Source organism: Cydia strobilella, chromosome 25, assembly GCF_947568885.1.
Source record: "Cydia strobilella chromosome 25, ilCydStro3.1, whole genome shotgun sequence".
NCBI classification, from domain to species: Eukaryota; Metazoa; Arthropoda; class Insecta; order Lepidoptera; family Tortricidae; genus Cydia; species Cydia strobilella.
The window spans coordinates 2,008,580-2,015,837 of record NC_086065.1 but is presented as its reverse complement, the minus strand read 5'-3'; the positions used below and the strand labels follow the sequence as shown (position 1 = coordinate 2,015,837).

The 7,258-nt window shown below is 41.9% G+C and overlaps 1 protein-coding gene across 1 annotated transcript in view; it reads right to left on the bottom strand.

Moving 5' to 3' along the window:
- Nucleotides 1-7,258, bottom strand: part of LOC134752816 (probable chitinase 2) — a 483,068-nt gene that overhangs the window by 294,051 nt on the left and 181,759 nt on the right. The window lies entirely within an intron of this gene.

Sequence of the window (7,258 nt, the reverse complement as noted above, 5' to 3'; positions counted from 1 at the left end):
GTAACCGTCAAACCCATGGATGTCAATAATAGACAACGTCTGTATCTCTGCTCTATGGTTATTTTATTTTGATCAAACTTGCTCGAAAAAGATCTTATTATTTCATGCAGATGTAAACTGAAGGACAAAGTCCTATATTGTTTCCGCAGAATTTATGGATCGTAAAAAAAGCTCTAACTCCCTAGGGAGTAACTCCATACGAAAGTATGTTCTACCAAACATACCTTCTTATACTTTAGAAGATTAATCCTCTATGGCAATCGTTGCCATGGTAGCAATCTTCTTATGGAAAAACATTCTTGTCAAATAAAACGTAAATATACTATGTGAGCATATTTAATGTACTGAGACTTATTATTAAAAATAAATATAAAATGCTTCAGCTTTTTCTATTGTAATTAAACGAAGTTCTCCCGCCACCATCGTCGTGGGTTAATATCACAGAACTTCACATGGTAGCAGAGGTGAAACTGTAAGTACGAGTACCAAGTCGAAATGTCGAACCTAAAAATCGATCCACTCACGAAGGATAATTACGACACTTGGGTAATTCAAGCCGAAGCCGTCCTAGTACGACATAAATTATTTAAATATGTTGAGAAAGCCTTGACTGGTGATGCAACTGCCGATGAAAAAGAAAAGGATCGATTAACGAAATCTGAGCTCATCCATCGCTCCGTCCGAGCTTAAACAAATTAAAAACTGCGGCACTGCAAAACAAGTATGGGACAAATTAAAGAACACTTATGCCAGTAAGGGACCTGCGCGCAAAGCGACCCTTATCTTATCTTATCTTAAACAGCAGATCCTAACTAAATTAGACAATCAAGATGTACGAGCACACTTGAACAAATTTATGGACACAGTTGACAAGCTGGCTGATATGGACGTTACTATAAACGAAGACTTGTTAACCATCATGATGTTATACAGTCTCTCCCCCGAATATGAGAACTTCAGAGTCGCAATTGAAACGCGTGACACTCTTCCTAAGCCAGATGAGCTTAAAACGAAAATACTTGAAGAGTTTGAAGCCCGACATAACCATAACATGACCAATGACGACGAACGTGGATCCTCATATCAAGAAGAAGCTTTATACGCGTCCTGTCGAATCTGCAAACGAAGAGGTAACATCTTCAAACGCAAAACACACAAAATATGTATAAGCTGCTGGAAGAAAAATAATGAGAAACCGCAACAACAAAAACAAAATTCTACATCTCATCGAAACCACATCGCGATGCAGCAGTGTCTTCTAACAAAAAATAAGAAGCCTGAAGACAGCACTTGGATTGTGGACAGCGGCTGTACCTCTCACATGACTTTCCAACGAGACCTGTTTAAGAACATTGAGAAAACATCCAGACAACTCAACTTCGCTACTGAAGACTACACTGCAGAGATTGAAGGGAAAGGTACAGTCTCTTTTACTACAAAAAATGGCAGCGGTGATGCACTCACGCACCTGAAAAACACACTATACATACCTTGCCTATGCACCAATCTACTATCTGTCAGCAAAATAACGGACGCTGGATGTACAGTTCTATTCACAAAAAATAAGGCGATAGTAAACAACCCAAAGGATAAGATTACTTTCACTGCCTACAAAGAAAACGGTCTCTATTATCTCAAACCTAGCAAGCATGAGTGCTACAACCTGACCACTGATGATGATGAAACACTTCCATTCACCACAACAATGGAATCATCTAGCATCGAAGATTGTCATAAGAAATTGGGACACATGAACCCCAAAGACTTGAAATGTGCACTTCAGAATCAAAACATAATTGGCTTGCATTTTAATCCTAAAGAAACGTTACCGGAATGTGAAGCGTGCATTCAAGCGAAAATGCATCGAGTACCGGCTCCTCGCGAGAAAACAACTCAAAGAACGACTGAACGCTTACAAATTGTTCACTCTGACGTTTGTGGACCTATCCGAACGCCCACAATAAGCGGAAACAAGTACTTCGTCACATTCATCGACGTTTACTCCCGATACAGTCGAGTTTACCTGCTGAAATGCCAGAGCGAAGTCTTAGAAAAGTTTGAAGAGTTCAAAGAGTTAGCAGAAACGCACACGGGGAAACAAACTCAAGGTACTACTACTAGGTAATATGTCAACAGGGACTTCGACGCTTATCTGAAACGCTGCGGGATACAGAGAAGACTTAGTGCCCCGTACACAGCGCACCAAAATGGATTAGCAGAGAGAAAAAATCGTACCCTGATTGAAAAAGCAAGAGCCCTAATGATTGACGCAAACGCGCCACTAAAATGCTGGGGTGAAGCAATCATGACAGCGAACTATTTGTCCAACAGGAGCTTAAACAGTGCTATCGAAAACAAAACACCATTCGAACTATGGGTTGGTAGAAAACCTATCATTCACCACCTGTATATATTTGGCTCTAAAACTTTTGTTCTCATCAAAGGCACTAATGGTCACAAATTCGCACCAAAAGCAATTCCTGGCATGTTCGTTGGCTACTCTGAAATATCAAAAGCATTCAAGATTCTTCTACCATCGAAAAACAAAGTGGTAATATCGAAGGACATCCGTGTGATGAAATCCATGTTTTACGACAACACAAACAAAAACGACATCACCGATATTTTCAACAATGACAGTTCCTTCGAATCTCCAGAACCTTCAAAACCTTCAAGACTACCACGTAAGCAAGTAACAATACAGCTTGACGACAATGAAGATGGAGACGTCACACCACTAAACGACATTGGCGACACGGAAGACGAAGATCTCGACGATACGACGACGTTGCAACCAAACTCGGTCAACAGCACTGAAGATGTTCAACAATCGGAACCACAAAACTATGAAAGCGAGTACTAATCTCTTTCCGGTTCCCACAACTTTGTCGATGATGACGAACCTTCTGATCTTGCTGATGTAGAAGATCTGAATGAAACAATTGATCCACATGCTTCAAGTTCAACTCCACCTCGAACCTTGAGAGACAGGTCTACTATCGCAGCTCCAAAAAGGTACGACGATTTTATTTTGGCTGCAGCTGAAGAAGTCGAAAATCTTCATAAACCGAAGGAACCTGAAACTTTCAAAGAGGCTATGGAATCCCCAGACAGCGAAAAATGGCAAGAAGCAATGAAAAGTGAAATACGCTCATTGAAGGACAACCAAACATGGGATCTGGTCGAGCTACCCAAAGGACGCAAAGCCCTACCATGCAAATGGGTATTTAAATTAAAAATGAACCCCGATGGTTCCGTCGAGAGGTACAAGGCCAGAATGGTCATCAAAGGCTATTCCCAGATACCTGGAGTGGACTACGACAGAACGTTCAGCCCAGTGGTTCGTCTGAGCACTGTACGTTCACTGCTTGCTGTCGCTACTCGTGAAAACCTGAAACTGACACAGTTCGACGTGACGACCGCCTTCCTAAACGGCGAAGTTAAGGAAGAACTATATATGAAACAGCCCGAAGGTTATCGTGACGGAACTAAAAGAGTCTGTAAATTAAAACGCAGCCTTTATGGATTGAAGCAAGCTCCACGCTGCTGGAATACCTGCATAGCAGAGTTTTTACTAAAAACTGGATTCAAGCAGAGTGAAGCGGATCCTTGCCTATTCGTTCGAACCAAAGGTCAATCAAAGGTCGCTATAGCTCTTTTCGTGGACGATGGACTTGTAGCGCACAACTCAACGACAGCAGGTGACGAGTTTTTAAAGGAACTAAAAGCTAGATTCAAAATAACGACCAAACCTGCGTCACATTTCCTCGGAATGGAAATAAACGTGCAAAAAGACTCCATATCTCTATGCCAAAATTCTTATATCAAGAAAATCCTAGAAATATATGGAATGTCTCAGTGCAAGTCAGCACCATCACCCATGATTAAAGATAATGATCCGGGAGCGGATGAAAACATGAAGTCGAACTTTCCTTATAGACAAGCCGTAGGCGCTTTGGCCTATCTGTCTGTAGGTACGAGGCCCGATATTTCCTACGCTGTTGGAGTCGCCTCAAGACATCTAGAAGCACCTACAAAGGACGATGTGATGCTAGTTAAGCGCATCTTCAGATATCTGAAAGGGACCCAAGAAAAGGGCCTAATATTTACAAAAAAGTCAACGCCGCACTTGGTCTGCTACAGCGACGCAGATCATGGAGGAGACCAGTCAACTGGGCGATCGACTTCTGGTGTGGTATGCCTATTCTCTGGCGCCGCTATAAGCTGGAGAAGCCAAAAGCAAACTACAGTTTCCATTTCATCAACGGAGGCTGAAGTTATAGCGGCGAGCGAAGCGGCTCAAGAAATACTATGGCTGAATCGATTGTTTAATGAACTAACAAAAACAGAAAAGCCAGTCTTAAACATAGACAACAAGTCGGCAGTGTTCTTAGCGCACAACCCAAAATACGAATACCACAAGCGCACCAAACATCTATACATATAATAAAGCGGAAGAGGGTCGAAAGTCTGTACATGGAAGATATTCGAAAAAAAATTGGCTGGGGATACTTAGAATCGATAACAGAACACATTCCAACAGTTTTTAGAATTTTTGTCTGTTTATCTGTTTGTCTGTTTATCTGTTTGTCTGTTTATTTGACCGCGCTAAAAATGAAAACGGCTGAACGGATTTTGATGCAAACTTTACTAATCTGTCGAAAAAATCCACGGCCAGGTTATAGGCTACAAAAATTTGAGAAATTTTACCCCTAAGGGGGTTAAAAAGGGGATGAAAGTTTGTATGGAGTTCAAGATTTATTTTAAGCTAGCAATTTGAAACTTCGTAAGAAGATATATTATTGAAATACAAGAAAACTAATTTCAGCGTTTTTGAAAATTCATCCCCTAAGGAGGTGAAATAGAGGTTGAAAGTTTGTATGGAATTCAATTTTTTTTTGAGTGCGTTACTTGAAACTTTGTATAATGGGCATATTATTATAATACAGGAAAAGTAATTTTAGCGTTTTCAAGAATTCGTCCCCTAACAGGGTTAAAAGGGGGTTGAAAGTTTGAATCCATTACAAATGCTTTGAAACTTCTTAGAAATGTATGATAGACAATTACAAAAAAACTAATTTTGACGTTTTTGGAAATTTAACCCCTCAGGGGGTTGAAAAGGGGATGAAAGTTTGTCTTGGGGCGCAAATTTTATTTTAAGCCAGGAACTTAAAACTTTGCAAAACGTTAATTATATTTAAAAGCAAGAATTTTTTTTTCAGCGTTTTTAAAAATTCATCCCCCATGGAAAAAGGGGTTAAAAACTTTATCTTGATAACTATATCATTTTAGCTACTAGGCCAAGTTAGGTATCGTTTTTGTATAAATCGGGTATGCCGAATTCATTTATGATATCAAAATGACACCATTCCCGAGTGAAAACACAAAAAATATGAAAAAAACTTTTTTTAATTTCTCTTTACGCTTAAACCGCTAAACCGATGTAGATAAAATTTGGTATAGAGATAGTTTGAGTCCCTTGGAAGAACATAGGGTAGTTTTTATCCAAAAAATGGAGACTGCGTTTGCATGGAGAAGCGGCCGTGCCCTTTCCTCTTAATAATGGTCACGAAGGTGGGTACTTTAAAAAAACACATTTTTCAGTAAATGTCAAACGATTTGGGACTTATACGCGTTACCATGCCTTCCCGAAAAAAATCGAATCTTTCGCGAAAGTCTCGCAATGCATTGCGGCCACAAGGGGCACGGTCTCAGGAGTCTAAGAAAAACCACGGTGAGACTCAGTGGCGCTCTAGCCAGGCAGGTCGCTTCGCTTTCGGCTGAAACGGCAAGCCAGCGCGAGTCTCGATTGTGATCCCAAATACATCGTACGCAATACATATGTAGGCGCAGATCCTGACGGAGTGTGGCACCGGAGAAGCCGTGTTCATCCTGCGTATCCCCCTCATTTCGAGCAACTTCCCGTTCCGCTTTAAGCGCCTACAGGTCCCCGTGAGCGTCTGCTTCGCTATGACTATCAACAAGTCGTAGGGGCAGACGCTACAGTTGCATTTCCCACTCCGAAAACAAAAAAAAAGGGCAGACACTGCCCGCCGCCGGCGTCATGCTTAGACTGATTTGACTGGAGGACCGTTTTGGATGACATGATTTTGATGGGAACACCCAAATATTCCGAAATACGTTTTTCCGATTTTTATAACCACGACTTTCATAACACCGATTATTTATAAGTCCGAAATATCAAAATTACGATTTTTAAAAACACGATGGAATAAAATCACATCAACTTTAAATCCGATTGTCACTTGACAGAAAGCTTAAAGTTCCGATTTTACACTTTTCCGAAAATATTTTTTTTCCGAATTCCTAAATTCCGAAAAATCATTGTCCGATCGGAAATAAAATAATTCGGTATTCAGAAATTCGGTTTTTTACAAGATTGGAAAAATGAAGTCCGTGATATTCAAATGAAGACTCACGTTTTAGTAATTATTACGGGTACCTGTCGTGCCGCGTCATGTTAAATTCGGCATAAAATATTTTTGGCATAAAAATTCGGCATGAATAAATTAGACAGAACTGCGAACCCGAACTGTTGCTAGAAGTGGGTTAGGTTAGGTTAGAACTGCGACCCCCAAGAAAACAAACTGTTGCTAGAAGTGGGTTAGGTTAGGTTAGAACTGCGACCCCCAAGAAAACAAACTGTTGCCAGAAGTGGGTTAGGTTAGGTTAGAATTGCGAGACAGCTCCCGGACCAGACGGCATACCTGGTCGTGCATTGGTAGTAGCACTCGCCGAGCTGGAAGAAGGAGTCAGAGGCCTTTTCACCTCTTGCCTGACTCAAGGGCGGTTCCCCGACAGGTGGAAAACAGGCAAGTTGGTGCTCCTCCGGAAGGATGGGCGCCCACCTGATCAGCCATCGGCCTACCGCCCAATAGTGTTGCTCGACGAAATCAGTAAGCTCTTCGAGCGCATAATCGCAAGTCGTCTCGCCAGGAGCCTGCAGCCGGGTCTGAGTGACTGCCAATATGGCTTCCGCCCACTGCGCTCGACGCTGGACGCGATTGCCCGAGTTAGGGACTTAGCCGAGGAGGAGACCTCTCAGGGTGGGGTTGCGATGTGTGTGTCACTAGACATTTCCAACGCCTTCAACACCCTGCCCTGGGAAACAATTAAGGCGGCTCTAAAATACCATAACGTGCCCGAGTACTTGCAGAAAATAGTGGCGGATTATTTTGCAGGCCGCGTTGTGGTATTTCCCACAAAGGATGGCTGGGGGAGACGGGAGATGTCGTGT